At 40.0% G+C, this 17819-nt stretch overlaps 1 protein-coding gene across 17 annotated transcripts in view; it reads right to left on the bottom strand.

Annotated features, from left to right (window-relative positions):
* Positions 1-17433, bottom strand: part of EYA4 (EYA transcriptional coactivator and phosphatase 4) — a 153012-nt gene extending 135579 nt beyond the window's left edge. For 2 of the 17 annotated variants that reach the window (XM_054063449.1, XM_054063467.1), the window contains exon 1: positions 17180-17412. The gene's annotated coding sequence lies outside the window, so the exon portion shown is untranslated. Of the gene's footprint in view, positions 1-15613; positions 15765-16842; positions 16873-17179 lie in introns of those variants that run through there. The other 15 variants (XM_054063466.1, XM_054063461.1, XM_054063459.1 and 12 more) reach the window with 14 other exon arrangements.
* Positions 17434-17819: the final 386 nt, after the last annotated feature.

Here is a 17819-nt window from a genome sequence, read left to right as displayed (position 1 = left end):
TGTTGCCCCTTAAATACCTCCTCTTTTAGTCTAAATGGCCATTTACTTGCTACACCTCCACTTAGTCCCGAAAACGTTAACTCCCAAAATTTCCTTGTGTTTTGCTTTAGGTATTTCCCAGAATATATACACAAGCACATTTACAGCCCCAGTTCACTTTCTTTCAGTCTTACCTCTATTTCCCCTTTTCCCTGCCACCAGATTACACCCTCCTGCTTCCCTTCCCTTTTCTCTAAGTTTCAAAAACACTTTTCATTCATATTTCACTAATTTTTGTCTTTGTCTTGCATAAGGAAAAGACCAAACGCAAGCAAATTGTGTTGCACAGATTTCACCTTATCAGAAAGCTGAAAATAATTCCTGTCCTTTTAAAATGGCTTCAGTTTCCTCTCCATTTCAAAGGTATCCAAAACATTGACTTCTTCATCCATGATGCCATCACCAAAATAGTAACAACCTCCCATGGTTTTTTTAGTCACCATGGAGCCCACATCCTTGTGTCTGTAGATATCTTCTGCAGTCTTTGTCCAATGGAGACAAAAGCGGACTAGAAAGGCTTCTTTAAAACATTCACTATGGGTAAATTTCAAAGAGGAGCCTAGTAAGAACAATTTTTTTTTTACAGAAAGCAGCTCTACATGGTATTTGCTGCGGCAGTCCCTGCCAAAGGAGGCAATCCCAAACACACAGGCGAATTTTCACAACTCATCCTAAAATATTCCATGAATAACTTAAACACAAAATCTGCTTTAATTTAATTAAGAGTTTGAAGTGTGTTCATGCTATTGCATTAGTAAGATTGCCTGCCGAAAGATATGGTCAAGAGCTCAATCGTTAAATACGAGATTTGGAACAAATCATTTGACCAGCTTCTAAGTTTACTGACCGAAAGTCAGTACTTGGCTTGCACTCAGACATCAAATGCTCTAATTCTGTCTGTTGGTCTTTGAAGGTGACAGATCCCTCACTTTCTGGCTCATCTATGGCGCTATACCATTACAAACCCATGTTCACGTTTTTTTCCGTATTGATCATGATCTTAACCAAAGCACACTGACAACAACAGATGGATGTCACATTTTGCCTTAAAAAATAGTGTACAAATATTTCAAACACATCCTGATCATGTATGTCCAACAGTAGTTTTACTATTAAGAACTGCATATGACTCACCCACAATATGTGTGTGGTGTCCCAAAAATTCATGTGGATGTATCCACTGGAACTCATCATTAAATAAGTCATTCATATTAGTCACCTTCTAAAAAAGACTGACCTTCATGAATATTTGAACTCACTTTTCTGAATTGCAAGACAAAGACAAGCTTGTTTAATATTTACAGAAAAATACAACACGTATCCTTTGCATGAACGTGCTATACAATAATAGTTTCTCGGCCTCTGTTGTTTATCTTCACACTGCTTCAAAATTCAAACACTCTTATGGGAAACAGAGCTTTTTTAACAGAATTAAAAATTAATATTTAATCATTATTCTACATATCAACAGCTAAATCCTGCTATATTTTGAGCCCAGTTAAAGCAGCTGATTATAACCAACTGCTAACACAATGATTTTTATAATGGCACTTAGACCAAATCCTTTAAGCTTCAGTTTTATAAATTTGTAAAAGAGGAGAAAAAAAACATAAGAGAAGTTAGTGATTTGAATAAGACCAACATACTCCCTAATAAAGATATAAAATTAAAGGATAATAGTAACCTCGTGCTGTTTTATGAGGCAATAATCCAGTTACCAATTCAACCTTGCAGTTTATTCCGTCAAGAGAACTAGATTAAAAACAGAGGGAGGGAGGGCACTTTTACCTGTACTATACTGTAAGTGTTTCTAACTGGGTTTAAATATTTTTAAAACTGTTGTTAAAAGTCTTAAACTCACTGACAAGCCAGAATGAAGAAAAATGCCTGGTTTTGCTCTTGATCCAGTTCTTGCAGATGTGGCTTTAAAACTGATGAAGTGTTTTATGCTCCCAGATAAAAATTTTACCTTCCTAAGAAATGTCTTAATTAGGAGGATTCCTGACTTTCCTCATCAACAAACGCATTTAAATCTATTTATTTATTTATTTATTTTTATCTGGGGGAATAAAACACTTAATCAAATTTAAACTGCAACTTCCAGGACTTGACCATGAGGAGAAACATGTGTTTCCTCCCAAAGATACACCTAGAAGTTAAAAAAAAAATAAAAAAAAAACTTGAGGATCTGCTGTATACCACTTTGTAAATGGCTGAAAATGTAAGACAGCAAGAATATGATTCCTCCTTTTGCAATAATTTCTTCAGAAAATTAGGATTGTAACAAATAAAAAACCCGACTGAGGCAGTCTCACTTTCTATGGGACGTCTAATAAGATCCTGTGCGGCAGCTTTCCTAAGGTCCAGACAGAAAATGAAGCTTGGGGATCCACAGGTAAAAAACAGCCTTAAGGCACTTGACATTTCTCAAGAGTATTTCAGAGGCTGCCCCAGGCCCTCTGTCAGCCTGACGGAGAAAGGGAGCTCCAAGAAGAGGAGTTTGGCCATCAGACAAAAATTTTCCTCCCTTTTACTTCAACCCCAAAACTGAGGAAGAAAATCCTCTCTTGGTTCACCAGGAGTTGGTCCTCTTAAATAAAATTATTGTGGTGCTGGTCCTCACTTTCTACCATGACTTTTTTTTTTAATATGATAATCCCCTTGGGCACATTGTCAGATTCTTTTCATTATTTTTCAACTGAAGAACACCTGTTACTATTGAGGTTATACCATGGTGATGCTCTGGCATGCCGCTCTGGCAGTATAGTACAGGAGCTGCACAATCCCAGCAAAATTTACAGGATTTTTGCATTCTGAAATGCGTCAATAAGATGCCTAGAGAATAAACAGAAAGGATTCTTCTCTGGTTAACACAAAGAACTAATTTCTGTCACAGTCACAGGTTAAAAGTCAAAATACCAAGTGAGAAGTGGTTACAAATAGAACCACTTCTCATTTTCTACTGCTCTGCTTCAAAAACTCGTGATGGTAGAAGCAGTTAGTGCTTATAACTGCAACTGAATGTATGCAGGGTGTGCAACAGTAAGGTAACAACAAAGGACCACAGCCCCCAGGGTCTGAACTCTTCCAGCAAGCCTCTAGCTGGGTTTGCATCATTCCTACAGATCATTTGAGGGGAGTGAAGCATATTTGAGTCATGAAAGGCTACGTAAGGCATATAATAAAAATCCATTCAAGGAACGAGTGCATATGTGCTGCAGTTTCACTAAACTGGATGGTTTTATGCTAGTTGCTTCCTCATGAACTCATTTGAAGGAACCACAGAGATGCCACAGGCAATAACAAACAGGCACCACCTAACATTCAATCAATTCCTACTTAAACAGACATTCTTCTAATTCTGTGCATGCATATCACCTGTAGTCTCATGAAACAGAAAAAATACCACCTAAATTATACTAAAAGGAAATCAAATGCTGACTTATTAGAATTTCAACTTAGCCTATAACTACAATAAAAAAATCTACTTGGCACAGTAAGAACATACTGCTTTCTCAGTCCTTACTAGTATCACACTTGGAAAAGAAAAAAGATCTGTGCCTCAGATGAGGAATGAGACTGATGTGCTATATAATTTAGCTTTCTTCAAAACTCAAGCGAAACTATTAGCAGTCAAGTCAGTAAGAAAAAAAATATGAATGCAAAACTTTTAAAAAAGAAATTACAACTGTTAAGACTTTCTAGAAACCAGACATCACCGTCTTTGTTTTGGTAGAAAAAGAAGATGTCAGCATTCTCATCCCATGTTGTAAGGTAAAATGAAAATTCAGCTCTTAACGTAATCTCAGAAAAGCTACTGCCTCATATATTTCTCATGATTAATTAATTTCAGCTTCATAAGCTTTTGTGCTTTCTCTTCTACAGGTGCCAAGTTTTCTTGAAAGGAGTGTGAACCCTAATGAAAACAATTCTTTCGTGGAAAAAACAGCAAAAAACATTATCATCTATTTGTATACTCAACAGAGAGCAAATGACTATCATTTTAAATTCCATAAACATAATAAGTAGTCTAAAAAGCAAGCAAAGCCAGTATGACCTAGTCAGGGACCTGTATTTCTTTCCTGAGGAAAACTGGCAGAAGGAGAAAAAGTATATACATTTTATTATTATTTTTAGCTCTCAAATTTTTATTTTTGCATTCCTTTTAATCAGAAGGATTCTTGCAGGAAGTAGAAGTAGCTTGGGAACTTTGCACACATATTTAACACATAACATGAAAAACTCATGTTGCATAGTGGAAATAAATATTGCTCCACAGTCTACAGAATTAATGGAAATAAGGGATGCCCCTCTTTGCCTTCCTCCTCTTCTAATATTTTTTTCCCCAGGCCCTCATCTCTATAAGGTTAGAACTGCTTCTCTTTGGATCAATTTGGTTTCAGTCCACTTTCAGCTTGTTGAGGATGAGAATTTTACACTTAGGAGAAGTTTTAGAGCTTTCTGGAACCTTTCGGAGCAGTCTCGGGATCCACTCCTCCATCTGTTAGTGCCCTGCAGCATGCCGAGCTCGCTCCCTGCCCGGAGCCCTTGGTGCGCAGCCCAGAGGACACGGTGCTGTGCCACCTGCCCATGCAGCAAATCTGAGCTCTCAGCAGGTCCAGCGGCCCCTGGTGGAAGGAAAAAGCATCCTCGCTGGGGTTGGCCGCCTGCTGAGCATCTTCTACATCAGTTTGCACTTGCAGATGGATTGCGTAAGAAGAGAAAAATAGAATATTCCTTATTTCGAATTATCAGAGTCACTCCAGGAGCTCACACAGTAACTCATGGAACTTCCGCAAGCTTCTGAGCACAGATGAATTTCCTGGCACTGCAACCACACAGACCTTCCCGCTACTTATTTACAAGGAAGGAATGCAGGAAGAATTTCCAGGATATGCTGAAAAGGAAACCTCTGTCCTTGCCCTCCCAGCAAAACACATGGGTGACAGCGTAGCAGCTAGATGGAGGGAGCTACACAGGGCATCCCTCAGGACCTGCTCAGCACACTCATCCTGGTACAGCATTCAGCGTGGTGACACATATATGCATAAGAGCATGCATATATCTAAATGGCCTATAAATATCGAGTATATATAATATGTATATTGAGTGTATGTAATATGTATGTAATATATATATACTGCCTATGCAATATATTTTCTAATGTATATAGAAATCATGCTTCTGAAATAAATACATTTCAAGGTGCAATGTCAGACATTGATAGCACAAAAAAAAAAAAACAAACAACAAAATAGGAATTAAAAGTTAAACCCTAGTATTCCATTCCATCATCAGGACACTCATAAGCCCAAAGCTTAATTTCACAAAAGAACTAGGGTCTGTCTGTTATCACTGCTGAAGAGGGATAGATCTTTATCAAAAAGAAACATATATACCAGTAATGGAGGAGCGGGGGGAGCTGGAAACTAATGCAAAAATGCCACAGATAGAATTATACACTTACAATTTTAATACAAATTCTTCCTGGTAACCCAACCCAACTATCTTGATAAAACAAAAGTATCCTGTCCGTACTGGGTTATCATGAACAGGGAAGAGGTCTTCAATGCCCATCGGTCCTTTATAGTCCTATGCTCATCTAGCTTCCTCTTAACTTCTCCCTTCCCTGAAAAATTACACATCTATAACTGGGATAAAACTTATTTCCATCTTCCTTTCTGAGCATCAGAATTCACGCCAGCTTTTAAATACAGCAGTCAAAACAGACACAATTCATGCCACCAAACTGTAGTACATTGAAAACTCCCCAACATTCAAGTCAAATAATTGGCTTTCACGCCAGTCACTATAAATTTGTTACACACAGTGCTGCAAGTTCTGCATGGCCTTTGGTGAACACTTGTATAATTGTCAGCTTAGTGCAGTTTGTTTCCTTGACATGAACTTCCTGAAGGGTGATATTGCTTGTGTGACACTTGTGGACACTTTTTCAAGAAAAATTAAGATGATAGTCTCACTCTGCATCAGATATGTCTGACTTGGAAACAAAGTCACACTACCACAAGACCGTTTGGTAGCAGTCAAAAGTATGCATTAAGACAAAAAAACAGAGCAACACAGACTATGAGGTTTCTGGCTCAGTTAGGTATGTAAAATAGGTAAGAAAAGGAAAGCCAAGAGATCTGCCTGTTGTCCTATTATCATCATACAATAAAACAAGTGGGGAAACAGGAAAACCCAAAGACTTCTTGGCGAATGGTAAATAACTGCAAGCACTGTATTTCATTTACTTTAGGTAAAATAATACTTCAAGGCAGCGTTTCTCTCTCTTGCAAAACTGGGTAGCAATTTTACACGTACCCAATTATTGCTAAAACTGACACCCCTACTCTTCCTACCACTCCCATCCCACACCTGTGCAACAAATAAGAAAGATTAGCTTTAAGAATTTCAGAGTACAGAATTATAAAATCAGCAATTCCTCCTTTTACCCTAACATTGCACAACATGCCGTAAAATTGCTAGGATTGAAACCAGATCTGTGAACCCACTGATGCTTGGGGGCTTCCCAACTGTGAGTAGACCACTTCTGCTTCGATAAGGCATGCAGCTACAAAGACCTCTTCTGACTCATTCCAGACTAATCAACCACAGATTATTCCAGCCCAAAACAAATAAAACAAATTCGGAGACTATCTCTGGCCTGGATTTGTAAACAAATCTAATCTAGAATCCCTCTGTGTTCCCCTAAAAATAACGGGAAATTGACGGCATAAAGAATTAAATGTGGTGTTCTCAAACTGATGATTGATCAAACCCACACAATCCTTATCAAAAAGAAAGACGGTTATTCCCTGGGGCCTGGGGAAAGTAATATGAAGATGTCACAGACTGAATCATACTCTTTTAGAATTTTAATAAAAAAAATCAGTTTTATTTTCCTACTAGCTGGCCATCTCAATGTTTTGAACAACTAGATTATTTAGGGGAAGGATTTGGTTTTTTACTACACGGCATAGTTTGGGTAATTTCTGAGATATTTTCCTTCTCTTTTTTTGTAGAAAATACTTGACAACAAACCAAATAAAATATTTCAGTTCTTCATAAACAAGGCACTGAAAACAGAAAGGCCTATGCTTGTTTAGCCAGAATACTTAGAGACACTGACAACTTGAACATATTATTTATTATTTATTATTTCCTCTCCCACAAAAAACATGTCAAGTTTCCCTTCCACACATTAAATAAAATCATCTTGTGACACAAAAACTAGCATAAAGTAACAAGAAAGGTTATTTCTAAAACAGAAACCCTACTTAACATTTTTTAATTTAGGAGGACTTGAAAATTATCACATCCTCCAGGTAAAAGCAAACAGCAGTTTTACAAGGCTAGTTAAATTAACCCAAAGAACCCAATCACACGTTAAAATTAAACCCATGACAGCATAATCCTATATGTTTTAAAAACCCATGCCACAGTTTGAAGAGTGTATTCAGCAGTTATGACTAAGCAGTGATAGTTACTGAAGAAGTTCAAATACTCGTGAAGAATCCTACAAACATTGTGATGAAGGAGGAAGCTTGCAGCGGGTCCTTACTTTTCAGGTGTCAGTGTCATTGCCCACCCCTGACTGGCAGCTGCCATCCCCCCCACTGCAAGTGTTTCACCTACAGTTCTTCAATGGAACATATTGAAATGTCATAAAAAAATATGAAAGCACAGCCACCGAAACCAAGCATCAGTACTTTGGTTCTGGTTTGATAAGAGAAGTGCAACATTTTTCTTAAATTAAAGTTGACAGTAACCTTTAAATACTGCATCTGAGAAAGTGTTCAATTCTCAAGGAATTACTGAACAATGGGGGGGAAAAAAAAGAATGAAAAAACATCCCAGAATAAGGAACTCCTGCTTATACCAGCACACAGCTCAGGCGGTTTCTGACAGAACAGAAGGACAATTATTCTTCATCAAACTTAACACTACTGCACCGGGTCTGTCAAGTTAACCATCTGAAACCATCAGAATGCAGTGAATGAAAAGTAGCAAAATTCCTATGTAGCACCTTTGTCCAGTAGAAAGAAAAAACTCATATAAGAAGTGCTGTGTTGTCTACATTTTTTATGCTGATGATTTCCACAAAAGCTGTCTGCACTCATGTCAGTTCCTTACCCATCAGCAGTCCCCGTGAAGTCCATGGAACAGCTCGCTATCCCACAGAAGACAAGACAGAAGAATTATACTGAGAGACAACACTAAATGTGCAATACAAATTGTGAAAACCAAGTACTCCCACATTTTAACAACCGCTTTGCTAATGGATCCTTTACCAGATTTTCTTTCCTCTATTTAGGTATTTATTCACTGTGATCAAACTATGCTACATTCTCCTCTAGTAAACTAAAATCTGCTCTGGAAAATATATTTTCCAATTGTTAAATTATTCCTCTGGTCTTACATCTGGAATTTCTCCAATTTTCCAAGCTTCCTTTCTAAAGCTAAAAGAGGGCACAGCTCTCTAGTGGTAGGTGCACCCATGCTACCTACATCGACAACGTAACCTCTCTTAACTCTGTCTGCCTGGTACTTTGTTTGAATTACTACTCCTTCTTTGTCTATGAGACCATTCGGATCATTTGCTATGGCCTCCAGTTGTTTTCTTAAATAAACCACCGACTTGTAGTGAAGCACATACGGTTTGCTCGCTCCCAGCTTGCTCAAAGAATCAGACTACTCTTTAGCAATCTGCTCTCTTCGTTATTTACTCTTCCTCAGACTTTGTAGTAGCAGTACCATAGGCATTACAGTCTAACGACAGAAGTACAAGCGAGTTTGTAAGAAGAAAGATCTCCTTTATTAGGTCAGAAATTGATCTATCAAATGCATTACTTCTTCTAGAATTCACTTTGTGTCACGGGTAAAATAATAAATAGATTTTAATTTCATGACTAGCGCCTGAAAAACGCTTTGTACTAGTGTCCTCTTTAAAGACTCATTAAAAAGTATTTTTGAAATCTCTGCTTTATTTCGCTGATTAATCAATTTCATTTGTGCCGAGTTAACTTCATAGCCTTCAAGTTTATTAATCAAAGAGTCACATCAACTCAAAACCCTTACAGAACTTATTAGGTCACTACTCTTATCTCTAGAAATGAAACTTGTACTCACATCAAAAATAATATTGCTAGTTTGGCACGGTTAAGTGTTGATAAACCCATGATGTGGTATAGCATGCATATTTCAGTGTTATATGGAAACAACACACATTTGGGACACGGTAGCATGCAAGTTAATACTTTGTGACACTGGAGACAAATAAAAAATTAGTTGCCATTAATTAAGCACTTCCCTACAGTGATAGCTAAGTAATGACTACTTCTGAGAAATTATCGCACTTCTTTCCCCAGAAATAGTGGTAAAAGAACACAGCCTGTCATGAGCCCTGCAGCCCTCGGCAATGATGTTCTCCTTGTAGTGCAGTCACATTCTGCCTGTCCCCTGTGAGGTCAGCTTTTGGACAGCAGTGCACAGACCTGGAAAACTTCTGTCGTCTGCCACCACACTTGAACTCCTGCCTTCCTTTGTGAATACCACAGCTGTCCTCTCCAAATGTACCATACCTTACTCTACTGTTTTAACCTGTACACGTATCTGCAAATTATTTGCAGTGACTTTAGTTTTAGTTTAGAACACGACATCAAAAAAACCCTTTTGGTTAAAGATCAAGAGATGGGTTTTGTAGACAATGTTTTCATTCTGAAAAATTCCACCTATCCCACAGGCTTCATCCTGCACTTCAGTTAATAGAGGTGGCAGATTAGGTAACAGAGACTGTGTTTCCACAGCTATTTCTCCAGCACTGGTGCCAGGTTTGGCCACACAGGTGCTGCCACTCATTCCGACCTTTGCCTTGTTGCCAGCACAGCTGTCTGTGAACCACAGCAAGGAACAGATCCAGCTTAAATGAGTGGCTGACAGAAGAGGGGTAAAGGGCTGCTTAAGAAGCACTGCCACCAAACGTGAAACCATTGCTTCACACTCCTCCGTTCTCTGCTGCAGAAAATAGATGGATGTAGGAAATGCAGATACAGTTGGTCACACACAGCAATGAGTCACATGTAGATTACTGTTATTACTGCTTATATGAACCAACACCCCTAGCAAACTATGTAAAAACAGAACAAAATTATGGCCCTCTTTCTTACAGTTGAACTGCTGTAGGCTTAGTCCTCATCTGACAGCACCTCTCAAGCTGCAGTTCCAATCCTGGGCTGCCTTCAATGCAGATCTAAGCATGATCCCAAAAACGTGGGTAGTTTCACCGCTATCAGGGAGAACTCCTTTCATTTCATTTGTCTTAAGCCAGAAATATGACTACTAGGGAGAAATTAGACTACAGTTCAATCAGAAAACTGGAAAACAAGCTGAGTCATAGTTCCCAAGAAACTACTAGGAAACACATCAGCTGAACATTTTAGCTGGAAGACCCTACCTTTCTCCTCACAGGTGATCCCCAGCCACAGTGATGCACAGTGAGCTCAGCCCTTGGACAGGGCTTTGAACACAAAAATTGCTTCTCTGTAAGAGCAATCAACTGAACTAAATTAATATGAACATTACACAAGCTCCTTCTATCACACTAGATTAGAACAAACATAAAAATAGGTGGCTGAGTGGAAAAGTACTTTAATCTCTCCACATGGAAAATCTACTACAGTTCCAAATCTTGCCCTGGGTAACCTGGAAATTTTATTTTGGAGACCCTTTCTCAGAATACAATAATTCCGTTTGTAAAACCTCTATACTATTCAGCCTTATTTGTTTCCAGCTCCCTAATTAGGAGCGTTAAGAAGACCAGAAAAGGAATGAGATTGAGTCTAAGATGCGCTGCTAGAACCCGGCAGAGAAAATGTCCATAATCTGCCTGAGCTATGCTTGGTTTTCTAAAACCATGCCTAAGCTGAGACCCTCAGGGGAGACGGAAGGAAGACCTCACATATAGTGTGATGTCAGGAGGCATAAACCAGAGTGTACAGAGGCTGGTTTAGCTGTTCTCACTTGGGAATAAGGTGAACTTCATTTTCTGTGAATCTCTGGGAATATACTATAGTAAATAAAAAGGGACATCCAGGTGGGATTTAACATGGTAAACAGACTTCACATTGAATAGGCCTGGCATTCACCAGACCATTCATGTTTACAACCAACAAAGTTGCCTAAAAAGAACATAGCCAAATAACAATTGTCCTTTTCAGGAATATAATTATTGTAAAAGGCATACGTGTGGTTATTTATAAAGTGCTATAAAAAAAGTTATATTCAAACAGAGGAGCATGAAAAAAAGTTAAAATGAAAGAAAACATGAACATATAATTTGGTCATTTATTCTTAATTCTCCTTTGCTTAGCTCTCCTAAGTATTGCAGGATTACTCTTCTGTGCATGTGATCTCACACATATGAAGTATTCTCAATACCTCCCCAAAAAAACAGACTGCGCTAAGAATAGAAGACTAGATACTCATCTGGCATAATGTGAGACCACTCCAGTAATTTCAACATTCCTACTCCAATTTGCAACAGCTAAGGATCTGGCACAAAACATCAAGCTAAGTTTCCAATTACCTCATGCACCAGCATTGATTTCAATAGCTATATACACAGAGCCATAGAGGAGAATTATTTGAAAAGTTGCAAACTCAGCTCTGTGTTTCTTTTACGTTTGTGGTGTAAATCAGACCATCATAATTTAATGTGCGGTTTTGTGGTTAAATTATATATGTATCAAGAGCAAAATAATTACTTGCTGTATTTACCCAATTAAAAAAAAAAAAAGCAGCAACTTTTTATAATGCTGACAACGTCAACTTACATTGTGTCATGTCACAACAGTAATAAATTCTAATGTTGCCAAAAAAATCTATTACGTATAAACTTAAACGTGCAAGTAAAAAGTTCTCACCTATATGAAAAATAATCTTCTACACGCAAATACTTTGCAGGTTGCGTTGGGAGGTTTTCTTGCAATTTGCTGCTCCAAATGAGTCAAATTGTATAGTTCAGCCACAATAGGAAGGAACTGTGTTGTAAAGACACAGCATTCACTCAGCCCAGACAGACTTGGTTCTTCAGAGACAGCACTTAAATTACATACAATTAAACAGCCCTACAAAGAGTCCTGCAACATTACCACTACACTGTACTTCAGTGGACAATAGCTTAATGAAAAATCATCATATTTTCTTAATTCTAGGAAAGGGATACAGACCCCTAAAGGAATACAGCACAGAAAACCTTAAAAATCCTGCTTTTCAAATTCATAGTAATTACACTCAGAGTTCACGGTCTAGTACCTGAGCCTAATAGCTTAAGACCAAATGTATCCTAGTCTCACTGGTATAATGGACCTCTGAAAGTTCTGCAGATATTCACTCCTCATTATAATTTTATCATGAAGAAATTGAAAATAAAATGCTTAAACTTTAGTATTCCTCAGATAGCCATTAGCATTTGACATGCTCAAAAGTCTGACACCTAGCCTATATACAGTCCTGTGAGTGAGACTACCCAGTGATGTATTTTGATATAAGATAATCAATCATCAAAGTTAATTTACTGTTTAAGAATAAAACAAAAAGTATTGGACACATTTCTCAGGTTTAGAGACAAAAGAAACTGCTTTAAAATAGTTTTCACCAGGGTCCCGTATTATAGGCATCCCAAAAGGAATCCTTCTGGCAGTATTACAAACTCTAATGTGGACTGAAAATGTAAGTCTTACTGCTTTTTCAAATAAATTTTGTTCTTTACTTGACAGATAAGCACTCTTCAAATCTGAGCTTTCGCACTGCAAAGTGCGTCCAAGTTCCTTTAAGCACTTCTGATTTAATGACAGATTTAATAACATTGCAACGCAGAAGTGTGGACTTGGCCAAAAAAATTATTTCATAAAACCCCCATTTCTGTACAGCAACATCTAAAATGTCACCTAACACGTACAAGTAAAGAAGAGAATTTTTAATGTATATTGTAAAGCCTGGGGCTTCGATAGGTAAAACATCCACTGACTTTAAAAGACCATAAAGATAATTTATTTTTAATAACCATTTTTATTTCATTTTAAAAAGAGTAGCAGTTTATGCCTTCAATGGAACCATGCCCTGAAATCTCAGGGGTGATTAAAGGGCCATGCCAAAGCTGAAAGGTTTCAAATATCAAACTATACTATTATGTCAGGGCCAGCAAGATCAATTAGTGCTTTTCCATGACAGAAAAGGTTAAGTTGGGCACACATTTACACAACATTTAAATAGTAAAAAAAAAAAAAAGAAAAATATCATATAGTAAGTTAATATCACATATTAAAAGTTCACTTATAAAACTCTCAATCGATTGCCAAATACCAAAACTTTTTTTCCACTTACACAACATAAATACTGCTTTTCTAATGCAAAATGGCAAGAAGATTATAGGTACATTAGACAGTAAAAATAACATTGGATTTCAAGTACAAAGTAAAAACCAAAGAAATCTGACTGTTTCTGCTGCTAGACGTAGTTTAGTGCCAAACTTTCAAAAAGCTTTAAAAATACTTGATAAACTTGACAGATGTCTGCTGGTCTGATGCCCTTACTTGCATTCTTCTTGCAAACCCTGATAATACTAAAAATGAATGATAATGAGCAAATAAATCTATCCCATGTTCAACTAAAAGACAAATAGAAAATTACAACAAAAAAAAAAACATAAATTAAAAATACTAATCTGTAAATTAACTCATCTTAAATCTGGAGAGAGCATATGCACACCTTTTGCAATTAAAAGCTATACAGAAACATGCATACCAGGAAGCACAGGAACTTACGTTTCAGTTCTTAGTATCGGAAGAATACTCCCTGTAAGTACAGGTATAGTATAAGTTAATTCAATACCTGTTAATACATGCATTGCTGCAGTAAACATAGCTTGAACAAAGTACCAGGTTATGCTACCAAATAAAGTCAGTGTAAGATCATAATACAAGTTCAGGAAATTAAGAAAACTTAAGCAAAAAAAAAAACCACACAGTGTGGGAATCAGTGATTTAGGTCGTAATTGCATTATTTTGAGTAAAAGCAAGGCATGATTAAAGCAAGATTACTTTTGTTCAATGACATATTTCAAAACGTCTTTTTTTTAAAGCCCCTTTTGCTATTTATTTCTTCAAGGAGTGATCTGAAATATTTACTACCAGACAGTACCTAATTTTAGGTTTTAAGTGCTTTAACAGCTCTATGAAATATGATCAGCAGCTGCAATACAGAAGTATGTTGAATAAACTCTCCGTATAAAAAGGGAGACCTGTTTTGCCCTGAATTTGTAAAATCCCTACTTTCAAGAAAGAAAAAGATAACACAGAAAAAAAATTAGTACCTATGTCCTAAAGATTTTGACAGAAATTCCAGTAATTTCTCTCTTCTTTCTGAATTAACTTTCATATTTAATAGACAAAACATAGTTTAAATTTTAACACTGGAAGATTTCATTGAACACTGTGCAATACCACCAGGTCATTGAGTAAACAGACAGGTACCTTCCCCATACCAAACACCAGTGCTTAACATTAATTAATTCTAGAACTGAAAGGTAAAAGTTGCATAAAGTTTCAACTGTAGCTCTCAAAGCTTGCATCAGAGGCTAAAAATATGCAACAGGATTCTATCTATAGCTGTATTTCTAGTTGCCTTCCTTGAAACATTTTAACTGGGAACTGCAGTTAACTGGGAACCCACTGGTTTTCTATTCATTCCCAATTTCTTGTTTAGAATTTATCTATCCCACTGGCATTATCCATACAGCAGAATAAATTTCTATTGCAAAGTGTTGTGAAGCCATTAAAAAATACAAATCCAGCCAGAGTAAACTTCAACTTAACTTATGAGCACTTGCAACCACATACACATAATAATTTCTATCTGCATATGCATTATCTGTACAAAGACACATAAAAGATTAATCAACGTACTCCTCTTTCACTTTTATTAAATTTGATGGAAGAACATTTGGTAACATAAATATCAGAATTTTCAAAAGAAAGCAAGAAGAGCTGTTTTGGATGTAGCCCACCTAAGGTGAGATGTCAAACATACAGCAAGAACCACAGGGAAGAGAGAGAAATGTCAATCTGTATTTCCACTTTACTCACAGCATGATACATATTGTAGGTATGCAAACATTTGTTGTTCGGCAGCACTTCCAGAAATACTAGAAGAGAAAAATCAAACCCACAGCAACTTCGCGGAACTTCTCTTTGGAGTGTTAAGGATACGAAACAATGATATAACCTGAGCTTTAATGTCAAGTACACTCTTCAAATAACAAATAAGCACTGAGGTCAGACCAACAAAAATATTTACCATACAGAAAAGATGCTTGCCTTGTATACTTCAGTAAACCATAGACTAGCTTGGGTTGGAAGGGACCTTAAAGACCATCTACTTCCATCCCCCCGCCCCGCGATGGGCAGGGACACGTCCCACTAGAAAATCTCAGCTCTTGAAGTTTAGCTTAGATACACTTTCTCTTCTCAGCAAGCAAAACGCGTAAAGCAAAATGCACAAAAACTGAAAATACCGGTTCCTTACTGTTCTAGCATGACTTCAGGCTTACACTCGCATCGGCGAGGGCTCTCCCTGGTCTGGTACCGAGTGCCTCTCCGGAATTTTTGTAAATAACAGCTATTTCACATCGCCACCCGCGAGATAAACGCGCAGCTCCGTGTGCTCCGCTTTAAATCCTGCCCGCGGGATAACGGGAAGGCAGTTCCGTACCTACTTGGCTCTTAGCGGCAGTTTCATAAATGTAAATGAAACTTTAGATGCCAATTACCGATTGGCAGCGGCGCCGCCGTGGGATCCCGCTCGCCCTTCTCGATGGGATCCCGCGGGTGGGCGCTCCCCGCAGCCCGGGCACGGGGAGAACGAGACCGTGTGAACCCCAGCCGGTGTTTTTTCCGCCCTTATCCCGTTTGGGAAGCGTCTTTAATGACGGCCGGAGAGGTACATGCATGAACGGCCAAGAGCCCACGGGGGTTTGAACGCGGAGAATCCTGTTTCACGGATCGAGTCCACACACACAAACACTCAAGCAGAGGCTTCCCCACGTGGAAACGCTTTGAAACGAAAACACAAGACCTCGCATCGCTGGAGGAAAAGTCCTCCGCGCCAAGCGCCAAGGCTCTCCTGTGCCTCCATCCCCCGGGGGTCGAGGTCGGACAACCCGAAAATGCACCGTTTTGTCTTTAAACCGCAATAAAAACAAGCCGGGACGGAGGGGGAAGGCGGGGGGGGGAGGGGGGAAGGGAAGGGCATAAGGAATCCCTCGGGGAGAGGAAACGGCGAGGAAACTGAAACAACGGGCGGCTCTGTCCCCGCTCCGCACGGACACGGGGAGAAGCGGCTGCAGGAGCCCCGAGCTGCCCCGGGCGCTCCGGCGGGAGAAGGGTGAGCCAAGAGCTCCCCGAGCGGCTGGAGCAGAGCCGGGGCGGCACCGACCCCCTCCCGCTGCGCCGGGTCCCAGCCGAGCAGCCGCCCCCCTGCCCACCCCCAGCCGAGACTGGGGCTTCGGGAAGGGGTCGGTACCCTCCCTCCGCGCTTTCATTCCGCGCTGGCTCTGGGCCGCTAGAAAAACTTTGTTTGCTCCCAGCTTCCCACCGAGGCACCGCCAGCCCCGGCTCCAGCCCCCGGCGATCGGGCGGCGGCTGCCCGGGACCCCCGTGCGGGAGGCGACAGCCGGGAACAGCGCGGTGGCAGCGGGGCTTCCCCCAGCAGCCGGGGCGAGGGCAAAGCGGCAGGGACTGTCACCTGGGAAGAGGCATAAAGTCCGGCTGGACGGGCAAAAAGTCACCCCGTCTGGACGGGAGAGCAGTTTGGGGTTTCTTGCGGCTAAACTCGAGCGGGGCCGGGGGCAAAACCCCGTCTCTGCCCCGCGATGGGCGGCTCCGCTGCTTCTACCCAACCCGCTCGTTTCACGGCAGCTGTGGGGTTTTCTTGTCATCCGACCGACACGAAAACAACGCTAAATGAACCCTCAGTACACGCGCGCACCCATCTCCACGGACACACGCGACAGGGAACGGGTTTCCTGCAGCTCCGAGCAGGAGGGTGGGAGGGAGGCTCGGGAAGTCAGAGGGACGCTCACCTTCTCGCTGCCGGGATACGCCGCTACCTTGATTTTAGGGCTGCTCCTTATTTAATATTTATTCGCGCCCCTTCTCCAAGCCGAGGTTCCCCTTTCGCACTGTTCTTCTGGCAAAAACAGGACATCCCCTCCACAAGCCCCGTCCCGTGTCCCCCCCACCCCCCTTTCTCCGCACACAAATAAAGCGCAACTCGGAGCAAAACGGGAGGGGAGATTCGGGGCGGAGGGGGGGGTGGGGGTAGATGGAGGAGGAGGAGGAGGCTGGTACGGGAGAAGCCAAACACTCCTCGCACTTCAGCGAATGCAACTAGTTGCCTCTTGCGCACAGGCAGATGAGAGCCAACAAGGGCACGGGTCCCAAGCCAGAACATATTTGACTGACACTAACCCACTCGAGTATAGATACCAAAGCTGACAGTTCACCTTTTCCTTTTGTTTTTTTTTTTTTTTACGATAAACCAACACAGTAAAAAAGTCCTGACTTTTAGGTATGGTTAGGAGTATGACTGGTCAAGCGCTGCACGGCAAGACCAGTTGCTGTACTCTCTTATAGGATGCGCTTGTCTCCTTCCTCTCAAGCTGATCAGTGCGGATAGAGACAAAGTCTTTTCTTGCTTTGAAACTGAACATTCCTTTCTGC

The sequence above is a fragment of the Cuculus canorus genome, chromosome 3 (genome assembly GCF_017976375.1).
Source record: "Cuculus canorus isolate bCucCan1 chromosome 3, bCucCan1.pri, whole genome shotgun sequence".
NCBI lineage: Eukaryota > Metazoa > Chordata > Aves > Cuculiformes > Cuculidae > Cuculus > Cuculus canorus.
Note: the sequence above shows the minus strand (reverse complement) of the source record. Positions and strands in the feature narration are given on the sequence as shown.